Source organism: Zootoca vivipara, chromosome 7 (genome assembly GCF_965207765.1).
Source record: "Zootoca vivipara chromosome 7, rZooViv2.hap1.1, whole genome shotgun sequence".
In the NCBI taxonomy this organism is placed as follows: Eukaryota; Metazoa; Chordata; class Lepidosauria; order Squamata; family Lacertidae; genus Zootoca; species Zootoca vivipara.
Genome location: NC_142590.1, coordinates 83646 through 108203, shown reverse-complemented (window position 1 = coordinate 108203; position 24558 = coordinate 83646). Strand labels below are relative to the sequence as shown.

The window sequence follows — 24558 nt, the reverse complement described above, 5'->3', positions numbered from 1 at the left end:
GAAGAAATAGGATGTAACATAAAGATGGTATACGGTTCACATTGCGAAGAAGAATTTATTTTGAATTATGCATTTAGTTTTTTGTACTTATCTTTTTTGTATGAGATACGACGAGGAGAAATTTATCATTGTATTTATATCATGCATATGTTCTACTCTGTATTATTTTAAACAATAAAGTCTTACAAAAAACAAAAAAAACAAAAAAAACAAATGCATAGCTGTCAAGTTTTCCCTTTTCTCACAAGGAAGCCTATTCAGCATAAGGGAATTTCCCTTTTAAAAAAGGGAGAACTTGAATGCAAATGCAATAATTGAGATCACAGGCTTATAATCTAGTCGGCTTGATGCCAAATAGGAAAGAACTTCTGGCTGGCAACCAAACAGGAAGGCTTTTAGAATGTGAACAGGATTCTTTTTAATGCTATAGCTTACTTCTAGATTATCTATTTGCCACAGAAAATATATATGGTATTTGGGGGGGGAGGGGAGGCACACCACTTAAAAATAATGTGTGAACTAATCCATTTTATGAGATTATTTTGCAATGCTAGTACAACAATGGCCTGAAACCCAACTAATCCCACTCCCAGCCCTCAGGAAGAGAAACTGCCATCTCATTCAATATTGTAAGAGCCAATTAATAGGATAATTACACACACACACTTATATTCTGCTCTTACATAGGGCTTCCTCTTGTGCAATCCAGTCCACAGTTTCAGTAATCCTACAGCAACCAGCGCTTCCAGATTATTTGCTGAATGGGGAATAGGTGGAAATGAATTTTCATTCATAGTGCAGCTCAAGAACAAGGGGCCAGGAGAGGGTCTGGTGCTATATGGAAGGCCTTGAGATGAACACAGACATGGAGCTGCTGCAGAAGCAGTGTGAAATAACAGACAACAAACAGGAATGAGCCCAAGGGAACATACAGTGGACAGTTGGGGGCAGACCAGCAACTCTCTTCTCAGGGTACTTGAGTGCTAAGATGGTATAAGGAGAGATCTGGAGCAAATAATTTTACTCCAATACATGTGCCTGCGAGATCAAAAGGAAGCATTAAATAAAGACATTACTGGAGGGGAAAGCTCCCCATCCATTGGCTCAAGAAAGCCAGTTCCCAGCATTCCATCCCTACCCATTAGAACCAAGAAACAGAACTCAAGATGGTGCCATACAAAGAAATGACTGGTTTCCAATTAACAGGGTGGGGGTGGGGATTAGGAACATATTCAGTATGGATATACATCAGCAGCTTTGTGTGTACCCCAAAATACAAGGCAATTCTGGGGAAGGTTCTCACATTGTCTAGTTAGTAGTTAGATTGCATGGTCAAAAAGGCATATTGAAGCCTTTCTGAGCTTCCAAGTGACTTCAAACCACAATGATTTTGGTAAAGGATTAAAATCTGGTTGTTTTTGCATGTACAGTCAGTCATACCTTGGTTTTTGAATGCCTTGTTACTCGAACGTTTTGGCTCCTGAATGCCGCAAACCCAGAAGTAAGTGTTCTAGTTTGCGAACGTTTTTTGGAAGCTGAACGTCCAACACGGCTTCCGCCACTTCCGATTGAAAGCAGGAAGCTCCTGCAGTGAATCAGAAACCATGCCTTGGTTTTCAAATGTTCTCGGAAGTCAAACGGACTTCTAGAATGGATTACGTTCGAGACCCAAGGTGCGATTGTATCTATGTATTTCCCTGTGCAAAGCGATGGCAAGAGCTCTACTGCATCCCTCAAACAGAGAGGAAGGGAGAGGGGAGGCAAGCATTTTTACAGAATTAATTTGATTATAAGTTGGTCATTGTTATGCATTTTATGATGCTATAGTTTTATGATGTTAGTGGCTATTTTTAAATGAGATGGAGGTTAATAGATACAAAAAGTGGGACGTATTCTGACTATCTGTGACCTACACAGGAAAGCACAAAGTACTTTTTTTAGTTCAGATTTTCTGGAAAATAACAGAGATGCAACCTTGAATGAAAATAAAGCAATGTAAACTTTAAATAAATAAATGTTTGCAGTTAGAGGCTAAAATTTGCCTTTCCTTTTGAGACATTATACATACCGGTAGCCAGAATTTAGGCAGAAGACCAAAGTAAAAACAGTTGTAGAATCCTACATTTCATAGCAAGCAGAGAGGGACTTCATTCTCTTACATTTCACAGAAGAACTTCATTCTCAAATCAGACAAAGTTCTCAGAAATATACAAAAATAAATGAGTCACAGTCAGTGCCTTCCTGACTAGAAAGCCAAATAGGGTCATGGTTTAAAACGGGGTCCGCAAACTTCTTTTGGAGGTGGCCGGTGCACCATCCCCCAAACCTAGTGGCAGGCCAGACTGCATGCGCACGTAGCAGAAGGGGCTTCTCTCTCCCCCAGCCCCTCCCCTCCCCCTGCTCCACCGCCACTCTGCAGCGCTTCTCCTTTTCGGGCCAGCTTTCCTAGGCACCAGGCCAGCAGGCACATCCATCTCCAGCCCACAGCGCAGCCATGGGGAGAAGCCGGTGAGAGAGGGAGGGAGGGGGGGAATCGGGAAAAATGGCACCCCCCCCCCAAAAAAAAAGGCAATCACGCTGATCCAAGCAGCGATTGCAGAACCATTCGTGGACCAGATCTAGAGGGCAACTGGGCCAGATCCGGCTCGCGGGCCTTAGTTTGCCAACCCCAGTCTAAAACTTTGGCCAATGTGACAAAGTTCAGATCTCTGGGGAATAGAGTGAATCCAGATATAATGCTGCGTCCTGTTTAACCACTGTTAAAAAGATAGCCAGCCAGCTGCAGGATCACAGACGATCTCATGCCTCAACCACAGTTAAGGGATGTCAGAGCTCATGTTAAATTTGTGGCGTAAGTACACCTCATCCTGCAACCTGGCTTCTGATTTTAAAAAGGACACAGTGTCACAACTATATCAGCCCTGGTAGCACCAGAAAGAAAAGTCTGCACTTTCAAGACTTCAAGCTTGATGTCATAGGAACACCATTCTTCCATCTACTAGTCAGGGTAGAAAGTTCAATGTTGGGAGAAGAAGATGCCCTTAACCCCCTAATCATATTCTTGGCTGCTCATTCCCTAGACATCACTAAGACAGAGCATCAACAGCTGCCCATCTAAACTGCCAAGGCCTGGTGGACCAGACCAGCCCTGTCCCTCTGCCAGAGCTTCAACAGCAGCTGCCCCCACCCACATCCCCCAATGCAAGCAGAACCACCTCTATCTTGTGTCAACAACAGGTGACATGTGGGTCCCAGCAGACTGGAGGAGGGCAAATGTTGTCCCTATTTTCAAAAAGGGGGAAAGAGAGGACCCAAACAATTACCGCCCAGTCAGCCTGACATCAATACCAGGAAAGATTCTAGAGCAGATCATTAAGCAAACGGTCTGTGAGCACCTAGAAAGGAGCGCTGTGATCACTAAAAGTCAGCATGGGTTTCTGAAAAATAGGTCATGCCAGACTCATCTGATCTCATTTTTTGACAAAATTACAAGCCTGGTAGATGAAGGGAACGCTGTGGATGTAGCCTATCTTGATTTCAGCAAGGCCTTTGATCCTATGATATTCTTGTAAAGAAGCTGGTAAAATAAATGCGGGCTAGACAATGCTACCATTCAGTGGATTTGTAACTGGCTGACTGACCGAACCCAAAGGGTGCTCATCAATGGCTCCTCTTCATCCTGGAGAGAAGTCACTAGTGGGGTGCCACAGGGTTCTGTCTTGGGCCCAGTCTTATTCAGCACCCATACAACTTTAAATAGGGAACTTTCTACAGCCCACCCGGTACTCTTTAACCCAAATCTAACCCTAACCCCACCAGCCCCCCACCCATCACACCCTAGGTCAGCGCAACACCACTGGTTCACTAAACAACATGAAATGAGAGACACAGGACAACCCGGATGGGTTGGCAAGGAATCGTCCTACACAATAGAAAAGCAAGTTGGCTAACCTAAAAACAATTGCATTAAATGTGAGGGGGCTGGGAAACCCCATCAAAAGAAAACGCATCACCTCCTACAAAAAATTCCATGAAACCACACATCACTTTCCTACAAGAAATACACAACCCACCCAAAGGGAACAAACTCCTGAATGACCCCCGCTTCAATCAACAGTGGGTGGCGCATGGCTCAGGAAAAGCCCGCAGAGTAGCGGTAATACTCAGTAGAGACCTGAACTTCAACGCCACAACAGTCCTAAAAGATTAAAAAGGCAGATTTGTTTTCGTTAACGGGACACTAGATGGCAAAATTAAATTGACAATCAGCTCAATATACGCTCCAAACACTAAACAATTAGAATTCTTCCAAAAGACACTAAACAAGTTCCTCACCTTCTCTGAAGGAGAAGCAACCCTAGGAGGTGATCTCAACCTAAATATGAGAGACATATCCTTGAAAAACACCCACCCTACAAACCCACAGGCAACCCTCCCCAATAACCCCCCCCCCAACAAACAGACTCATACAAGTTGCTAAAAATGTTAAAAAACAGAGGCCTCTACGACATCTGGGGTGAACATAACCCGTGAGACACAAGCCACACATTCCAATCCAGATCCCACGGTACACTGTCCAGACTGGACAGCATCCTGCTCACACAGGGTCTGATCCCTTTAGTGGTAGCAGCAAACAACATTAAAATCACAGATTACGCTCCAGTAGAAGTCACCATTAAAATAGGAGAAGGAACACAAAATACTCCGACACGGTCCTTCAACCCCATCCTAACCACAAACAAACAAATTAGAGAGAGTCTCACAAAAACTATCCAAAACTATTTCAGTGAAAATAATGTATGCAATATAACAGCCCCCCTCCTATGGGACGCAATTAAAGCGGTCACCAGAGGAGCTTGCATAAAAGAGAAAGCATTCCTTAAAAAACAAACCTCCTCAAAAATTAGCCAACTAGAGCAAGGTATTACTATCACGCTATAAACAAGCAGGATCCAAAGAACTCCTTCGAACAAAAGAGAAGAGAAATAGACTCCCTAGAAATTGACAAAACAATGATCAGCATTCTATATTCCACACGCTTCTACAAATATGGAGGGAAAAATTCCAGACTATTAGCAAATAGAAGTAGAAAAGACACACTCAGAACAAGAATACACTGCGTCACCCAAAAAAATGGCAACATAACATTCTCCCCCAAAGAAATAACCTCAGAATTTGCAGAATTCTACTCCAACCTATACACTTCCCATAACCCACCTGAAAAGGAAATCAGAAAATTCCTAGCAGGACTGACCACCCCTACTTTAACCAAGGAGGAACAGGAATTCATGGACAGTCCTATCACTCCAGAAGAAATAGACACAGTCCTCAAAAACTTGAAACCACACAAAGCCCCAGGCCCAGATGGCTTCACAGCAGAATTCTATAAGAAATTCAAAGAATCCGATGCCCTACATGACATGCTTATTTAATGACACCATCCCAAAAACCTGAACCCACTCCAAAATAATCTCCATCCCAAAACCAATCATAATTTAAATCACTAGTCAGTAAGACTTGATTTAAATCTTTTTCTTTCTTTTTTTTACAGAAAGACACATTCTTGCTGGTATAATCTTAATATTTACAACCAGATGAAGGTTTCATTTTTGGAATGATGAATTTTCAGAGTAGTTTTTACAGTTATATCAAAAATTACTGATTTGGTTATATTATTAGAAATACACACAGATAATTATGAAATTGTTGTGAGGTTTAATAAGTTAACTGTTTATATTTGGACAACTTTTCTGTTGTACTTTATTGTAAGGAGAAAAATAACCATTTCCTTAATAATAATTTAAACAATTTACGGTATTTAACCAAAACAATATATGTATCCATGTTTGCTAACTGATATGGTTAAACAATTAAAAACAACAACACTTAGACTGAGTTTTAGCACAAATGAAAAGCAACTTAGAAGGAAACAATGTTGCCTAAATCCATAATTTCCTGGTTTGGGATAAAAACAAAATCTGCCAGGCTTGTACAGTATTGAATGTAATTTTCCTCCAACAGCTCCAAAGGGAATCTGCCGGTGGTGCAGGATATATTAATTTTCTCACATTATAGTCACTGCTTACTCAATTCCTAATCAAATTGAATTTGCCCATCACTAATCAGAAGTCCAGGGTTATGTTGTATTCATGATACAGCTCCTTCTTTACCTGTCTCATCTGTCTGATGGAGGGGAAATGCAGCAAAGGCTCTCAATGCCGCGAGGGTAAACCCCCCAGGGGGGAAATTAATCACCGTACTACAGAATATTATTATACAACTTGCAAAATGGCCACTCTCCTAGTTGCCTGTGGCAAGCGAGAACTGCTCCCAGACAACCACACACAGAAATGTTCATGAACAGGCAGAGAGTGAATCCTTTCTTGTGGCTCTCTGGTGTACTCAAAAGATTAAGAGGTTACAGGGAACCAGGCAGAGGGCCTTCTCAGTAGTGGCACCCGCCCTGAGGAACGCCCTTCCATCAGATGCCAAAGAAATAAACAACTATCTGACTTTTAGAAGACACCTGAAGGCAGCCCTGTTTAGGGAAGTTTTAATTGTTTGATGTTTTATCGTGTTTTTAATATTCTGTTGGGAGCCACCCAGAGTGGCTGGGGAAACACAGACAGATGGGCGGGGTATAAATAATAAATATAAATAATAAAATTCTTATTATCATCATAAATTTGATGTACTGAAACATTTACCTTATTTAAAAGGCACACCTGCACACATTTACATAAATTGCACAAGCAACCAAGAGTATGAAGCTTCACAACTGAGTCTTAGCTTTCCATATGTTTTCCTATGCACACCCTCTTGGTGGACTGCTCAAAAACAAGATGGCTAAATGCATAGGAAATCAATTTAGTGTATCCAGTATCCTGCCATTCCCAAGCGCTGCCCTGCTTGCAAGACAGGTCCTGTACTTTGGTGCCTTGCCAACCATTTAAGAGAAGGTCCTGCCCAACACACTGTGTGCCAAACTGAGAAACTCAACAAACATTCCAGGATATTTTTGCAATGAAGCAATTTCAGAGGAGCAGCAGGAGACATTAGGAAATAGGTTTAACACAGGGGGTAGCAGCAAAGTAAACAAAAAAGAGGGGGAACAGTTTTTTATTTTTATTTTCTGGTGGTGTTTATGTTGTTGGTTCCGCCTAAATAGCTTTCAAAGTATTGTCTTCTTTCCCCCCGTTATTACTTCTTCTCTATGCCGCTGAATTGCTTAGTGCTCAGGATTTTAGTACAGTCGTACCTTGGTTTTCAAACAGCCTTTTAGTTCTCGAACATTTTGGCTCCCGAATGCTGCAAACTCAAAAGTGATTGTTCCGGTTTGCGAATGTTCTTTTCAAACCCGAAAGTCTGACGGGGCTTCCGCAGCTTCAGATTGGCTGCTGGAGCTTCCTGCAGCCAATCAGAAGCTGCGCTTTGGTTTTCTAACACTTTGGAAGTCGAACAGACTTCCAGAACGGATTCCATTTGACTTCCAAGGTACGACTGTCATCCAAGAGAGGAACTACCCATATTTTTCGCTCCATAGGGAGCACCTAGTTTTTAGAGGAGGAAAACAAGAAATAAAATATGTTGCTTTCTTGAATTGTCCTAGGCATAGCAGCCAACTCCTAGAGGCCTAGGTGCCTTTGCCCCCCACCCCAATAAATATTTGAGGAAGCTTATTTTGCAAAGGGGGAAACTCCATTATTTTGAGGATCAGCTCAAAGTTTTGCAGTTTTTTTTGCAAATGGGAAAAGCCGGGGGTGGGGGGTCAGCTCACAGTTGTGCATAATTTTTTGCAAAGGAGGAAATTTTTTAGGATCAGCTCAAAGTTGTTGAGCTTACCTTGCAAAGGGAAAAAAAATCCTGTTTTTATGGGGTTCAACTCACAGTTCTGCAGCTTCTCTAGGAAAGGAAATGGACCCATTTCTACAGTTTCCAGACAGATAATCTAATCAGCCAGTCACATGTTGCTGGGGAAACAAGCAGCCTCTCTCTGCAGACAACAATTGAGGCCTGGGCAAGGGGCCTGGGCAGCTGGGAAGGGAGCTAGCTCCCTTATCTCCCTCCCCGATCTCTTGCAATCAGCTGCTAAGTAGGTTCCTTTCAACACTCTTCCCCCCTCTTGTTAGCCTTTAGCTCTTTCTTTAAAACCTGCAACTTCAGGTGAATGGGGTAGTTAGGAAACAGTTAATTCAGCAACAGAAGGGACTCACAGCTATAAAGCAGGGTTTAAAAAATAAATACCAACATATAGTTTATCTGTTTACTCAAGCAATTTATTAAACGTACTGACAAACAACCAGGGATGCTACTGTTGGTAACCCTGGCATAAGAACTGAGGAAACCTTGACACTTGACTAAGAGCAAGCAGTAACTTCCCCCAGGGTGAAAGTAATGCTTTGCCCCATGTTATCCACCCCCCCACACCCACCTCTGAGCCACCAGCCTAATCAACATTTTGAGATGCAAACCCTGCAACATATCCACCAGTGTCACCAAAGGCCCTTTCTCCAAAGTTGCTATCCTGTTTTATTTTTTACTTTTATTTTTGTAAGTCTTCCTCCCAAGATTATGAGATTCATTCAGAGAGAATGAGTGAAAGCAGGGCACTGATTTTCCTCAACTTATTCGCAGCATGTTAACTTGCGTCGATACGTATTCTGTCATTTAGTCTTTTACTCAAGGGGCACCCAGAAGAGAAAACCACAGAACAGTCTGCAGGTTGGCGCCCCAGTTTGAATAGAAAGCTCTCTTCACGTGACTTCATGGGCTTCTGGAGGGAGAGAGGGAATTTGGGGAGGCAACAAAAGAAAGCAGAGCATGGGGGTTTGCTTCCAATTGACACTTCCAAGGAATTCAGTAGGACAAAATTCCAAATCGGCACGTTTAAGAGAATTGCTGAATTGCACCACATCTACTGAAATGCAACACATAATTTGCCAAAAGAAAATAATCTGGAGCTATCACAGCGGTTCTAATCCCCTTGTACACATTTTACAGACTGGTGAACTACGGCACACTGATCCACAACTACTGGGATTCACATTTGAGCTGGAATTTGAATGCCCTTCCCTCTGCCACACAGACAGACAGACAGATAGACACACACACACACACACACACACACACCCCATCAGTTGCTCCAAATGTCTTGTAGAGATATATCATTTTGCACAGGCTTTTCCCTGAAATCCAATTTTTATATGCTTTTATACTACTGTTTTACTGGTTTTAGGTTGTATTTTTGTATTAATGATCTTGCTTACTGGTTTTATGTTGTACACCACTTAAGAATTTTAATTGTTCAGCAGTTTATAAATATTTTAAATGAATAAATAAAGCTGAACAAATCCCACACTATATGCTATACACAATCCAGCAATTTTATTTATTTTATGTATTTGTTTCATAAAATGTATATACCACTTGATTGTGTTGTTGTTTAGTCGTTTAGTCGTGTCCGACTCTTCGTGACCCCATGGACCATAGCACGCCAGGCACTCCTGTCTTCCACTGCCTCCCGCAGTTTGGTCAAACTCATGTTCGTAGCTTCGAGAACACTGTCCAACCATCTCGTCCTCTGTCGCCCCCTTCTCCTAGTGCCCTCCATCTTTCCCAACATCAAGGTCTTTTCCAAGGATTCTTCTCTTCTCATGAGGTGGCCAAAGTATTGGAGCCTCAGCTTCACGATCTGTCCTTCCAGGGAGCACTCAGGGCTGATTTCCTTCAGAATGGATAGGTTTGATCTTCTTGCAGTCCATGGGACTCTCAAGAGTCTCCTCCAGCACCATAATTCAAAAGCATCAATTCTTCGGCGATCAGCCTTCTTTATGGTCCAGCTCTCACTTCCATACATCACTACTGGGAAAACCATAGCTTTAACTATACGGACCTTTGTAGGCAAGGTGATGTCTCTGCTTTTTAAGATGCTGTCTAGGTTTGTCATTGCTTTTCTCCCAAGAAGCAGGCGTCTTTTAATTTCGTGACTGCTGTCACCATCTGCAGTGATCAAGGAGCCCAAGAAAGTAAAATCTCTCACTGCCTCCATTTCTTCCCCTTCCATTTGCCAGGAGGTGATGGGACCAGTGGCCATGATCTTGGTTTTTTTGATGTTGAGCTTCAGACCATATTTTGCGCTCTCCTCTTTCACCCTCATTAAAAGGTTCTTTAATTCCTCCTCACTTTCTGCCATCAAGGTTGTGTCATCTGCATATCTGAGGTTGTTGATATTTCTTCTGGCAATCTTAATTCCTGCTTGGGATTCATCTAGTCCAGCCTTTCGCATGATGAATTCTGCATATAAGTTAAATAAGCAGGGAGACAATATACAACCTTGTCATACTCCTTTCCCAATTTTGAACCAATCAGTTGTTCCATATCCAGTTCTAACTGTAGCTTCTTGTCCCACATAGAGATTTCTCAGGAGACAGATGAGGTGATCAGGCACTCCCATTTCTTTAAGAACTTGCCATAGTTTGCTGTGGTCGACACAGTCAAAGGCTTTTGCATAGTCAATGAAGCAGAAGTAGACGTTTTTCTGAAACTCTCTAGCTTTCTCCATAATCCAGCGCATGTTTGCTATTTGGTCTCTGGTTCCTCTGCCCCTTCAAAATCCAGCTTGCACTTCTGGGAGTTCTCGGTCCACATACTGCCTAAGCCTGCCTTGTAGAATTTTAAGCATAACCTTGCTAGCGAGTGAAATGAGCGCAATTGTGCGGTAGTTGGAGCATTCTTTGGCACTGCCCTTCTTTGGAATTGGGATGTAGACTGATCTTCTCCAATCCTCTGGCCATTGCTGAGTTTTCCAAACTTGCTGGCATATTGGGTGTAGCACCTTAACAGCATCATCTTTTAAAATTTTAAATAGTTCAGCTGGAATATCATCACTTCCACTGGCCTTGTTATTAGCAATGCTTTCTAAGGCCCATTTGACTTGATTGTAAAAACTAACAAATCTCAAAGTGGCTTACAAGAAGTCTAAAACAATAAGATCATCAGTTAAAAACAACTATTTAAAACATTCAAAAAACAATTAAGAGTCGACAATAAGCTAAAAGTAGATTAAAACACAATGTTCTACAAATCCGGGTGCATTCTACATTATCCACGTTGTTCTCCCACCGGGGAATTTTTCAGTCACTCTGACATTATACTATATTACTAATTCAGTTCAACAAAGAAGAAAATCCTCTGCTTAACAGAGATGAGAAGAAAGTGATAGGCGAACTGCAAGGCAGCTCATTTTTTCCAGCAAGTCATTGAAACCCAACCATTACTATGCTTGACCATGAGGACACTAGCTGATCATTCTGCATCCAGTGACCCCATCATTGCCTTCTAGATGTGTGAATATTGCTACATTGCTTAACTTCCCAAAAAAGTACATCCTATTTGAATATAAAGATAGTATTTCTCACTATATGACTGAACCACCAGATTTTCTTTTAAATCATTTAAAAATATGTTTAAGGTAGCAGGCACCATAACACCCTGTGCCAATAAACTCTACTGATTCAACATGTGCTGCGAGAGCCAGTGTTGCAAAATGGTGAATCCTACACACACTTTTGTGGCTGTCAATCCCCTTAAAGTCCGTGGGGCTTCTGTCAATATCCACAGGACTGCAATTTAAGAACTGTGGACCAAGAAGCTTCTGGCTCTGCTATGAACTACTACTACTTCTTCCTCTTTGGTGATCACTCGTAGCCAAGTAAGATTGTCTTCCATAAACACGGTTTTAACAATGGGTCCGTAAGTGATGGTGGAGGCCAATTCTGGATCCACATGTCCTTCCACAGTGGGGACATTGGTTTCCGGGCGGGAGTTGATCACGGTGTGGATTTGGCAAGCGTGCCTTCCTCTTAGCACGTTTCTCCCTTGCGTCCTGAGATCGAGTTTCTTCAAAGCCCATGACACCTTTGGTAAAGGCTGTTCTCCAACTGGAGCGCTCGCAGGCCAGTGTTTCCCAGTTGTCAGTGTTTATACTACATTTTTAAAGATTTGCCTTGAGACAGTCTTTAAACCTCTTTTGTTGACCACCAGCATTACGCTTTCCATTTTTAAGTTCGGAATAGAGTAGTTGCTTTAGAAGACAACATGACCAGTCCAACGAAGTTGATGTTGAAGAATCATTGCTTCAACACTGCTGAACTTTGCTTCTTCCAGTAAACTAATATTAGTTCGCCTGTCTCCCCAAGTGATGTGTACAAATTTTCGGAGACACCGTTGATAGAATCTTTCAAGGAGTTAGAGATGGAGTTTATAAGTGGTCCATGTTTCACAAGCATACAGTAAGGTTGGCAGTACAATAGTTTTGTAAACAAGCATTTTGGTTTCCGGTCCTCATACATTCTGCACATCAATCGGGAGAAAGTCGCACTCGCAGAGCTCAAGCAATGCTGGATTTCGGCATCAATGTTGGCCCTTGTGGAAATGCAGCCTGGTTCACATGTCACAGTAAACAAAACCATGGCTTTGTGAAAATGCACAAGATCTGGGAGACGAGGTCACAGTCACTTTGCTCCTCTGCTGCTGTGCTGCACTGAGCCAAGTCATAGTTCGACTTTGCACCCCATCCAAACCCAGTCTTGTGCTTTAGCTCTCCTAGACAAAAAATGAACTGTAAACCACAGGACAAACCTTGGTTAGCACTCATAATCAGTCTGGAGAGAGCCACACTACAGTACAAGCCAAGGTTTGGAAGCCATTATATAGCTCAGTGAAGTGCAACTGAACAGCCAAAGAGAAGCAACGAGGATGCACTGGCGGAGGTAGAGGGGGCGGGGGGGCACACTGCCCCCAGCACCACGATCCCGGTGGGGTGCTACCACGGCTGGCCCCACACACCGGGCGCCACGCCTCCACAGGCGTGGGCGCCACGCCTCCACAGGCGTGGGCGCCACGCCTCCATGCCCCCAGGACGCACACCACGCCCCCCAGGATGCACACCAGTCACAACCCCCCCCCCTGCTCTCCGCCCCCGGTGCCGGAGCATGAAGCTGTGTTCATGCAAAGACATGGTTTATGATTAGTATGGTTTTTAATTAAATTTCTACACCGTCCTTCATTCAAAGATCACAGGGTAGTTAACAATATAAAAGCACAAAAATACATACCATAATAACAAACAAAAACACCAAGACAACCCCCATGCGCAGTTTAAAAGGCCATACACCGTTTAATTAGCCAAAGGCCTGGGAGAAAATTGGCACTTTTACCTTGTGCCTAAAGATATGTAACAAGGGGGCCAGGCAAGCCCCTGGAGAAAGCCTTCTACAAATGGGGGGTGGCCACTGCAGAAAAGGCCCGTTCTCATGTTGCCACCCTCTGGACCTCTTATGGAGGCACACAAAGAAGGTACTCAGATGATGATTGCAGGGTCCAGGTAGGTTCATACTGAGAGAGCATTGGGGTCCTGAGCTGTTCAAGGCGTTATAAGTCAAAGCCAACACTTTGAATTCAGCCCAGAAACTGATTGGCAGCCAGTGCAGTTGAGCAGAGCAGAATCAGTGAAATATGCTCAAACCTTCCTGTCCCAGTGAGCAACCTGGCCGCTGCATTTTGCACCAGCTGAAGTTTCCAAACTACCATCTTCATAGGCAGCCCTTTAGTGTGTCAAGCCTTTTTAGGCAACACACTTCTCTCCAGTATCAGCTCCATCTCCCTATCTGCAAAACAGATGGTGAGACTGATCTACCTTGCAGGGTTCTTAAAAGGATTACTTAAACGTTCTAAACACTTGAAAAGTTTTATATAATTTGTAATGATTAAATCTTTTTTCATTCTCTCCACAAAGCTTGTGGTGTTACAATCATCTTGGGCCTAGAGTTACCAGTAGCCTCTTCTTTTCTGCACCAAAAACCCCAGAACAGTAGGCCTTTCTCAAAAGATGATCCACACCCATATAATTTTAATTATCCAGTTTCTTTGTTTGTCTGGGAGGTGTTTAAATGCAACCACATTCTTTGCAGTAAATGGAGATTATACTGACACCTTAAACAGCAGCGCATGAGGCCATGCCAACAATTTAAGTATCACCTGGCCTATTTGCTTTAACAGATTAGTTTGTTTACATAATGCAACCACACCAACTAAGATGCAATGTTTTCTGACCTTTATACAAGGTAGTCTAGTCATTTGCAACAGTCAAAGAGGTACAACAACACACACATATGTGCATTCATGTTATGTGAATTATGGATTCCACAAATCACCAGAGCATATCTTTCCATCAACTTTTTTTTTTTTACAAACTGTGAACATTTAATAAAGCAAGCTACATCCATCAGCAGGTGGAAAGCCTTGATATTTTTGCAAAACATCTCTAGATCAGAAATTAACTCAATGGCTTACAGAGCGTTTTTCAGTAAGCCCTTCTCTACTCCCAAATTGCTTAGCTTTCCATTTGAGTGCAGAACTCTCTCTGTTGCAGTTCCAACTTAGCAATATAAAGCAGTGCAACGGGGCTTACATGAAGTAATGGTGTAGGGCTGTAACTCCTACTGCAAGTCAAACTCTAGTTTAGCGAGACCCAGAGAGAACAGGCCAATATACAGTCGTACCTTAGAAGTCGAACCGAATCTCTTGCAGCTGCAAAAGCCCCGTTGGACGTTCGGGTTCAAAAAGAACGTTCACAAACTGGAACAATCACTTCCAAGTTTGCAGCATTCAGGAGCCAAAACAGGAGTCTGAGTTCCAGGGCATTCGACAACCAAGGTACGACTGTATTAGAGTCAAGTATTATTTCAATTTAGCAATACGGTATTTGCAAATAAAAAAACAAATTAAGCAATGCAGAATTTGTGGCTGCTCAAATATTTATTTTCCTGGAACTTATAATTGTAAACATAATTGATAGCATTAATATTACAACTGATTCCCCCCCCCCTTTGCCAAACACTTGTCTGCAAGAAGTAAAAACAGACATTATCTGAACAAGTAGTTCACTGTGCAGTGAAGGACATGACCAAGGCTATTAAAGGGCCTCTGCCCTGGCAAGTTAAACTACCACCAGAATAATCTGCCGCCTTTTCTGTTTCAGGCAAAGTGAGTTTTATAGCCTCACCTCAATTTGCTTCTAAATAAATAACCCCACCTTCTTCTTTATAAAAGGGGGGGGGGGTATTTATCATTCTGCACAGCTGAGACTCGACTCTGCAAATACTTTTAAGTCATAGATGGTCAAGTGTTGCATTATTGAGAGCAGTGTTAGAAACTCAAATATATACGGTGAGCTAATCACTAAATGGCACCCTACACCCAGGTTACAGCTGCCACAACAGAATGTCTAGGTGCCTTTTTGCCTTGAAATTATTACAATTACTATTACTTCATATCTATACCACTCTCCATTTTTTTTAGAAAAATCTCAAAGTGGTTTACAGTACACTGAAACATCAAACAAAACAATCCAGAATAAGACAAATCCAAGCTTCAAGGAAAAGATTTCAGATCCTTCTCTAAGTGACATTTTGCTTTCTCCATATTTATTCATTTTCCTACTCAATATATATAGTTTGTTAGGAAGCCAATGTGGTGTAGTGGTTAGAGCATCAAAGGAGGACCTGGGAGACCAGAGTTCAAATCCCCACTCCATCATGAAGCTCACTGGGTGACCTTGGGCCAGTCACAGCCTCTTAACTTACATCACAGGGTTGTTATAGGGATTAACTGAGCAGGGGGTGAACCATGTCCTCGGAGGAAAAGGTGGGATATAAAGGCAATAAAAAAAATTTTAAAAATCCTTCCAGTAGCACCTTAGAGACCAACTAAGTTTTTCATTGGTATGAGCTTTCGTGCTACCAATAACAAACTTAGTTGGTCTCTAAGGTGCTACTGGAAGGAATTTTTTTATTTTGTTTCGACTACGGCAGACCAACACGGCTACCTACCTATAACTGGCAATATAGTCATACCTCGGTTTAAGTACGCCTCGGTTTGAGTATTTTCAGTTCAAGTACTCTGTGGACCTGTCTGGAACGGATTAATCCACTTTCCATTACTTTCAATGGGAAAGTTCACTTCAGGTTAAGTACACTTCAGGTTAAGTACAGACTTCCGGAACCAATTGTGTTTGTAAACCGAGGTACCACTGTAAATAAGTTCTTCTGATTACCTGCTTAAGAAAGCTGGGGGGGGGGTAGGGCAGCCAGGTGGAGATGTCTGTTGCCAATCTGGCATCCATAGATCTCCATGTGGTCACAACTGGACCAGAACCAGCCGTAGAACACACCTGACGTCTGGGGGATTTTGAACACTGATTGAGAGGCATTCAAATCCTTGGGTTTTACAACCAATGTTGGTGATAGACACAAGCCAGGAGCAGATGAGCCCAAGTCTCACCCTCCAAACCCAAGCAGAGATTTTGTGATCATTCAAGTCGTCTGGCGGTCGGTCAGCTTCTATGCATTCAAAGATCCACAATGACTCAGCTACAGGGCTGTGTTCTACATGCCACATCCCATCATCATCGTTGTTGTAATCACAGTGGCCTTAAGTAGAAATAAATGCTGAAATATCATTCCTCAGTAAATTCTGCTACAGATCATAAGATGCCAAGGCACAGAAGATACTTTGAAGGACTGGTTGGCTATGCTGCCCAAAGTCAATACAGCCTTAGAATACTTCAGTGCTGTTATATATGGCTCTATAAACTAGCAAATTGATGGGGAAGGGTCGGCTGGAACAGTGGAAAGGGTTTCCTGGTATACTTCTTTCCTAAGTGAAGGTTTCTTTCCCCCTCTCAGAATGCTTTAACTTTAATTCACCTGCTGCTTCCTCACCCACAACATACATCTTCCTTCCACTCACAGCATGACCAAAACACATCCGGAACATGTCTGTGGGGAGAGCATATGGGATGACTTGCAGCAGGAAACCAAAAGGCAGGAGAAAGTCATGCCCTTTCCTTCCTTCCTCCATGCCACCCCTTCCCTACTGCAAAACACAAATCTCCCTCCACTGCTCTGCACCTTTTCACTGACAATCCAGGCTCCAAACCCAGGTCTGCTGCCAAACCTCTTAAGCACAGACCTAATTCAGATAAGAGACCATGTACTTCCAACACCAAAAGTAATACCCACTGCACTACAACAACTTTTCTTACTTCCAAACTTGTGGTGTTTCCAAGATATCTACAGAGTACTTCAAAGAGTGGGTTTGCATGAGGATCCCATTTCAGCAATACACTGAATCTACATTATCCCAAGAAACAGAACCACGGGGAAATAAAACCCGTCTGTACAATGGCATGACCAAAGATTAAACAAATACTCTTCCTGAGCAATTTATTTTCTTCTTGTACAGAAATAATGTTTACTTTCCAAGACACTATTCAGCTCTCAACAGGTCTGTCTTGATCACTGATAATTAGAGGGTCATTGGCTCTCAAGAATTAAATGGTCTGGATATATTGCATCCCAATATCCAACTGTACAATGAAATTCAGGACACGGTTTGAAAGCAGAGTTATAGGCAAAATCTGTAGTATGGCATTGGAGGTCAGTATGCATTACTTCCTGCTCTGCAATGCCTGACAAAGACAAACATACATCAAATTACAAGACTTCTCCATTCCAGAGGGGAGGAGTTGCGGGTGGGGCCAGCCTCCCACGCCTGCAGGGGGGTGTTTGGCCCCCTGCATCAGCCCCTCCTTGCCGCCGTAAGTTTATAGAGCCATATTTGTCGCCGTAAGTTTATAGAGCCATATTTGCTAATGAGATTTGGGCAGGGGGAGGGATAAGCCCCTTCGTTCTTTGTACAACGGACAATAAAGAAGCGAGAGTAAGAAGTAAAGAAGTAAGAGCTGTTCGGCAGTGGAATTTGCTGCCAAGGAGTGTGGTGGAGTCTCCTTCTTTGGAGGTCTTTAAGCAGAGGCTTGACAGCCATCTGTCAGGAATGCTTTGATGGTGTTTCCTGCTTGGCAGGGGGTTGGACTGGATGGCCCTTGTGGTCTCTTCCAACTCTATGATTCTATGAGAGCACCAAATTTCATCAGAGCCATATACACAAAAGCACTTACTATATGTGGAATATAAGGCAGAGCCATATTCACCAACATTTTAAGCCTTTTCGTGGATAGTTTTAAGCTTCAAATGTGAAAAAGCTGTACATTTTGAAAACGTTTATTACTATTTTCTATATAGTAAACATATAAATTAAATATAGAGTTTATTACTATTTTTTTTATATTTTAGCAACACATCAAACTTTTTTATTAGGCCCAGTGCATTTATACCAACAGATGTAAATGCCACAGATATGGAAGTTCCTCAGACATGACCAAATCACAGGAGGAGCAACTGGCCATTTCCTCACCACCCACAAATGGCAGCCTTGCTCTGACCTGACTTTGACCCTATCCACAGTCATGTCAAGGACCACAAGTTAGGTTTCCTGCACTGACCTCCCCGCCATCTTGCTCCTCTGACTCCCAGTAAGAGGCAATGCACACCTGCGGAGAAGAAGCGTTCTGGCTCTGACCCCAGCAGGTGAGCATATATTACTGCCCTCACACATACCCTCCCCCACCCACAAAAAATAGTGCAGTGGTCACAGTGGGAGAGATGCCTGCAGAAAAGCAGAGTTTGAGAGCATCGGCTTCAGTGCTGATGTTGCAGAGTACAGTATGTTGCAAGATGGCACCATGCACAGATGCCACCTAGCACCAAACCCCAGAGTCTGTTGCAATGCACAAAGTGAAAAGGAATAGCTTTCTGCCACTGAATATTATTGCACAATAAAACATTAACCCTGCTGTGCTTTGCTGCCACCATAACATGGACTATTAAACCAAAAGCATTACAGTGGTACCTCGGTTTAAGTACACAATTGGTTCCGGAAGTCTGTACTTAACCTGAAGCATACTTAACCTGAAGCAAACTTTCCCATTGAAAGTAATGGAAAGTCGATTAATCTGTTCCAGGTGGGTCCGCGGAGTACTTAAACTGAAAGTACTCAAACCAAAGCGTACTTAAACCAAGGTATGACTGTACATGAGTTTTCAAAACAAATAACTGCATGCAGAAAAACAGAAATCATAATCTTTGTGTCATGTCATCCAGCAGCCTGCTACTCAGACACTTGGTAATATACCTGTAAATTACAACTTTTAACAATACTTAAATCTTCCTTCCTGCCAACCTCACAATACCATTTCAGACAACTTGCCCAGGTCTTTAACCTTTCCCAAAAACTAATCACAGTAATTAACACACCTTCCAAAGGTACACACCCTCAGAATGCAGAGCGCAAGGGAAATGTGTCAACTTTATTTATATTACTACTAAATATATGTCACAACTAAATCATAGAATCGTAGAGTTGGAAGAGACCACATGGGCCATCCAGTCCAACCCCCTGCCAAGCAGGAAACACCATCAAAGCATTCCTGACATATGCCTGTCAAGCCTCTGCTTAAAGACCTCCAAAGGAGGAGACTCCACCACACTCCTTGGCAGCAAATTCCACTGTCGAACAGCTCTTACTGTCAGGAAGTTCTTCCTAATCTTTAGGTGGAATCTTCTTTCTTGTAGTTTGAATCCATTGCTCCATGCCCGCTTCTCTGGAGAAACAGAAAACAACCTTTCTCCCTCCTCTATATGACATCCTTTGATATATTTGAACATGGCTATCATATCACCCCTTAAACTTCTCTTCTCCAGGCTAAACATACCCAGCTCCCTAAGCCGTTCCTCATAAGGCATCATTTCCAGGCCTTTGACCATTTCGGTTGCCCTCCTCTGGACACGTTCCAGCTTGTCAGTATCCTTCTTTTTAAAAGATGAAAGCCAGACCACATGCATTCTCTGCCATGAGAGACAAGTGTAAGGCAAAAATTACATATGACCACAGTGATTTGCGTAGGTGAGTCTGGAGCACATCTGCACACTCTAATGTGTTATGCGCAGCTGTCCATATATCCTTCCATTAGACCTTTCTTTTTTATAATGAAAGAATCATCTGGCCACTTACTCTGTACATTATTAAAGCCCGTGTTTTTGTGTTCTTTACACGGAAAGACTATTAATTATTTATACCCTTGAAGAGCTGCAAAACAAATTGCTATTGCTTCCAAAAGCAGGCTTGTAAATAGCTACAGTACTTGTCTGGTTGTCGTTGGTGGGCAAGACTCTTCCCAAGGCAAGCAGGCATGATAGCTTTCCAAAAATTGTGTGTGTGATTTGTTTACCATTTTAGTCCACTGGGACAAGTTACCTAACAGAGGTTGTAAAATCTCGGGGTGGGGGTGGACAAACATGTGCTAGCTATTATTGAGGTGTAACTGGGCTGGCGATTTACGGCAGTGGTCAGGCGTGCGTGCAGTTGGCTGTGGTTGCACCGAGTGGGCAGGTTTGCTTTTGGCAGCTAGCGTGCAGACTACTGGAGGCCGCAGCAATGTATTGGCAGGCAGGCTGGAGAGCAATTGGCGTTGGTGACCCCCCACAAAAAATAGGGGGGTGTTATACACAGAAAAATACAGTATGTTCATTTTTCACATGGTCTAGTCCTTCCCCTGCCCACCCCATATATTCTTAAGAGGGTCTCTTCTCCATTCTTCAGAGAGTGGCTGGAAGTAAGAAGGCAGAAAAAGTCCTCTCTCTTTTCCTTTCTTTCTGCAGTTTTAATCTGAAATCTTAGGCACAGTACTGCGCCCAGAGCTCAGAATAATAATAATAATAATAATAATAATAATAATAATAATAATAATAATAATTTATTATTTATACCCCGCCCATCTGGCTGGGTTTCCCCAGCCACTCTCACGCTAATGAAATTCCCTGACACAAAATATGCCTAGATAGAACAATGGGAGTTTCAAACACTACTTGACTCCCCAGGACCCGGATGAATCAACGGAAGTCTAGTGTCCCAAACAGGGGAAGTAACAGCCCCACTCTATTCTACCTTGATCAGAAAACACCTGGAGTACTGTGGCTTCCAACAGAACACTAAAACTTCAAACATTAAAAATTTCCCTAAATAGGGCTGCCTTCAGATGTCTTCTAAAAGTCTGGCAGATGTTTTTCTCTTTGACATCTGGTGGGAGGGCGTTCCACAGGGCGGGTGCCACTACCAAGAAGGCCCTCTGCCTGATTCCCTGTAACTTCAATTTTCACAGGGAGGGAACCGCTTGAAGGCCCTCGGGCGCTGGACCTCAGTGTCTGGGCTGGACGATGGGGGTGGAGATGCTCCTTCAGGTATCCTGGACCAAGGCCATTTAGGGCTTTAAAGGTCAGCATCAGCACTTTGAATTGTGCTTGGAAACATACTGTATCCAGTCATGAACATCACAATTTACGAAGGATATTAAAAAAGCTGGAATGTGTGTAGAGGAGGGAAACAAAGATGTTCAAAAGTCTGGAAACCAAGCCTTATGAGGAACAGTTTGGGGAGTTGTGGATGTTTAGCCTTGAGCAGAGGAGACCAAAAGGAGAGATGACAGCCATCTACCAATATCTAAAGGGCTGTCACATAGAAGTTGGAGCAAGTTTGCTTTATCCTGCTCCAGTGGCTAGGAACCAAACAGGAAGAACTTTCTGACAGCTGTTCGATAGCAGAATGGACTCCCATGAGAAGTGGTGGTTTTTAAGCAGGTTGAGATTCTTGCATTGCAGGGAGTTGGACTAGATGACCCTTCCAACCCTTCAACTCTAAGATCCTATGAGGTCATGTCAGTGTCAAGCAATATGAAGGTTCTGTCTGCACTGCGTAGTCCAGGCATCCCCAAACTGCGGCCCTCCAGATGTTTTGGCCTACAACTCCCATGATCCCTAGCTAACAGGATCAGTGGTTGGGGAAGATGGGAATTGTAGTACAAAACATCTGGAGGGCCGAAGTTTGGGGATGCCTGGCGTAGTCCATAATCACGCATTTACACTCATGTCACTGAACAACAAAAACATTTCTGCAAACCAGGCTTACAGATTCCATGCAGGAGTTGTGTGTGGTGGTTTGACACTGGCCTCTGAAGGAAGGGTCACGGCAGCAGCCTGAGTCTGAAGAAAGCCTGGGGTGGGGGGATCAGGGAGGAGAAGCAACCTCTAATACAGTTTTGTAAAGCCCTGAGACAGATACACACTCACATTTCAATTCTCCACCCAGTACCATAGACAAAAACAAAAACCTACACAGCAACCCACCAAAAAATACTGGCAGTCCCTAAAGGATCAGAATGTGTATCCCATTAAATCTGAGATGGAGGGGAAGACGCCTGCAATTACTACTTCAGACAGGAGTAAATGCATTCTGTAAACAAACAGGAAGGCCTCATCTGGTCTCTTTGGGAGAGTAAAAATTCATCTCTGTAGTGTAAATACACCCAACAGGGCAAGCAGAGTCTGACATCTACAGTTAAGTCAGCAATGGTGTAAATGCTGGCAGTCTGACAGCTGCTGCATGTTGAAATGCATTTTCTATTAAGTGTGATGGGGTGTGTGTGTCTTTTTCTAAGATCACTATGAAAGTGACCATTATTCCTGTTGTTTTAACTTACACAAGCAGAAGACAACCCTGCATTAATTTCTAACTCTGCTTTTGGTTACACACACACACACACACAACCCCTTAAACTACCGCCAGAAGCTACATGACTGGAGTATTTCAGTTAATTTAGTCACCATGATTAGAAGATTCCTCCTATGTGATTCCAAAGCAAAACACAAAATTCGCCCAAACAAAAAAATAGACATGTTCTTCCGTTCTGTTCCCTGTGAAATAATCAGGGAACGACGAGAAACACTTTGCTAACTGCTGAATAAAACATTGCTCCCTCATCAGCCAAGCCAGGCAGCCTGGCCTTACCTGGCAAAGAGGCATTAGTGAGACCGTGCGGGGGGCGGCACAACAGCCCGAAAATGCGAAATAAAAGGTCAGCAGCGCGAAATGGGGGAGGAGAGAGAGAGAGAGAGAGAAGAAAGAGGCAGTCAAATCCCAGAGGCCCTCCTTACCTGCACACACGCATAAACAAACACACACACACACCCCAAGAATGATCGCCCTGGAAACCTGGCATGGGAAAACTCGGGGGGGGGGGCTTTGCTCGGCTCCCACAGCCCAAAGCAAAGGCCAGGCCTCTTTGGGGTTGGAAGAGGCGTCCGCGGCAGAACCGGCAACCTGCCCCCCCTCCTTCCATCTCCAGCATCAGCTGCTACTGCAGCGGATCCCGACCCCCCCTCCCTTCCGACCTCGCAGGCCTTCATTGTACCCATAACAGCGCATCTATCGCCAAGGGGCTTCAGGCTCACCTTGAGAGTCCCCTCCCCGCCGCCTGGCCGGCTGGCCTGGCCCCCCCGCCGGCTCGGTGGCGCGCACGGGCGCGCTCTCCCTTCCTCCGCGTTTGCAAGCAGCGCCCGCTGCGCTTCGGCTCCGGGGGGCTGGCGGCGGCGGCGTTGGCGGCGGCGGCGGCGCTTGCTCGCTTGGCTCGGGGAAGCGGGCGGAGGAAGCTCCTTGGCCCCGGAGAGCAGCCGGGCAGCGGAGGCGGCGAGGTGCGGCGTGTCCTCCGACGCGGGAGCTGCAGACGGAGGCGCCGGGCGCTGCCAGGCAGGCAGGCAGGCAGGCAGACGGCAAGAGCCCCGGCGGCGGGCGCTGGGCGGCCTCTCCGGGGAGCGAGAGGGAGGCGGGGCAGCAGCGAGGAAGAGGCGGGCCTGGAGAAGACGAGGAAGGCCGACACCGCCCCGACGCGCCCTTCTCGGCCAGCGAGGCTCCTCCCTTCCCTTCCCTTCCCTTCCCTTCCCGTCCCCGGCCGGCCAGGGCAGCCCTTCGGGGACGGCGCCCGGGAGGGGCGTGCCTTGCGCCCCAATGCTGCCCTAGCCTTCAAAACAAGCCCGGGCCAAAGGAGAGGGCTGGGCTCGGCTCGGCTGGCTGACGAGCTGCTCTTCTCCGTGCAGGAAGCCTTCAGAAATGCAGCCGCCCTCCTGCTGCGCTCTCGAGTCTGGCTAGACGAGGGGCTCGCTGGGGATCCTGTGGACCTCACCGTAGCCCTTCAGTCGGCAGGTGGGAAAGGTCCTTCAAAAAATAAAAATAAACGATCTTAAGCGTCGCTCATTCTATGCAATATGCTGCGTTCATGTTCAGCTGCTTCTCCAAAAGCTATTCCGGTCCTCTCTCAATCCTCGGTGAAATGAGGCGCTGCAAAATGCTCGCTCTCCCTCACGTCTGATTTATCCAGTTGGCAAAATCGGGTCGTAAACTTTTGCCTGGCGGGAGCCGCTTCGGACTGCCGAGAGGGAAAGTGCTGCCCGTTGCCGGCCTTCACCCCGATTCCTCCCGGCCGGGGTTGCTTGCTTGGCGCGTCTGAATGCCTCGCACGGACGCAGCTTGACGAGCAGCCTCCTCCTTGCACCAGGAAAGGCTTTGCTGATGGTCATTGGAGCCTCCGATTGAGCTCGAGCTTCGAGGCATCCTATAATAATCCTTTTCTTAAAAGGACGTCCTAAGCAGATACAACAAACATATAACTGAGATGAATGGAAGTGGAGGTGGAAGAAAGGGCCCTGAGCTGAGTTAGGTGTGTGTCAATGTCAACACCTGATTCAATGAAATATTGTAAAAGAGAAGACT

General features: G+C 44.3%; 1 protein-coding gene across 2 annotated transcripts in view; it reads right to left on the bottom strand.

Annotated features, from left to right (window-relative positions):
* C7H1orf21 (chromosome 7 C1orf21 homolog) overlaps positions 1 to 24317 on the bottom strand; it is a 130980-nt gene extending 106663 nt beyond the window's left edge. The window contains exons 1-2 of one of the 2 annotated variants that reach the window (XM_088673602.1): positions 23244 to 23322; positions 21922 to 22006 (exon numbers count right to left, since the gene is read on the bottom strand). The gene's annotated coding sequence lies outside the window, so the exon portion shown is untranslated. Of the gene's footprint in view, positions 1 to 21921; positions 22007 to 23243 lie in introns of both variants that reach the window. The other variant, XM_035102089.3, reaches the window with a different exon arrangement.
* Positions 24318 to 24558: the final 241 nt, after the last annotated feature.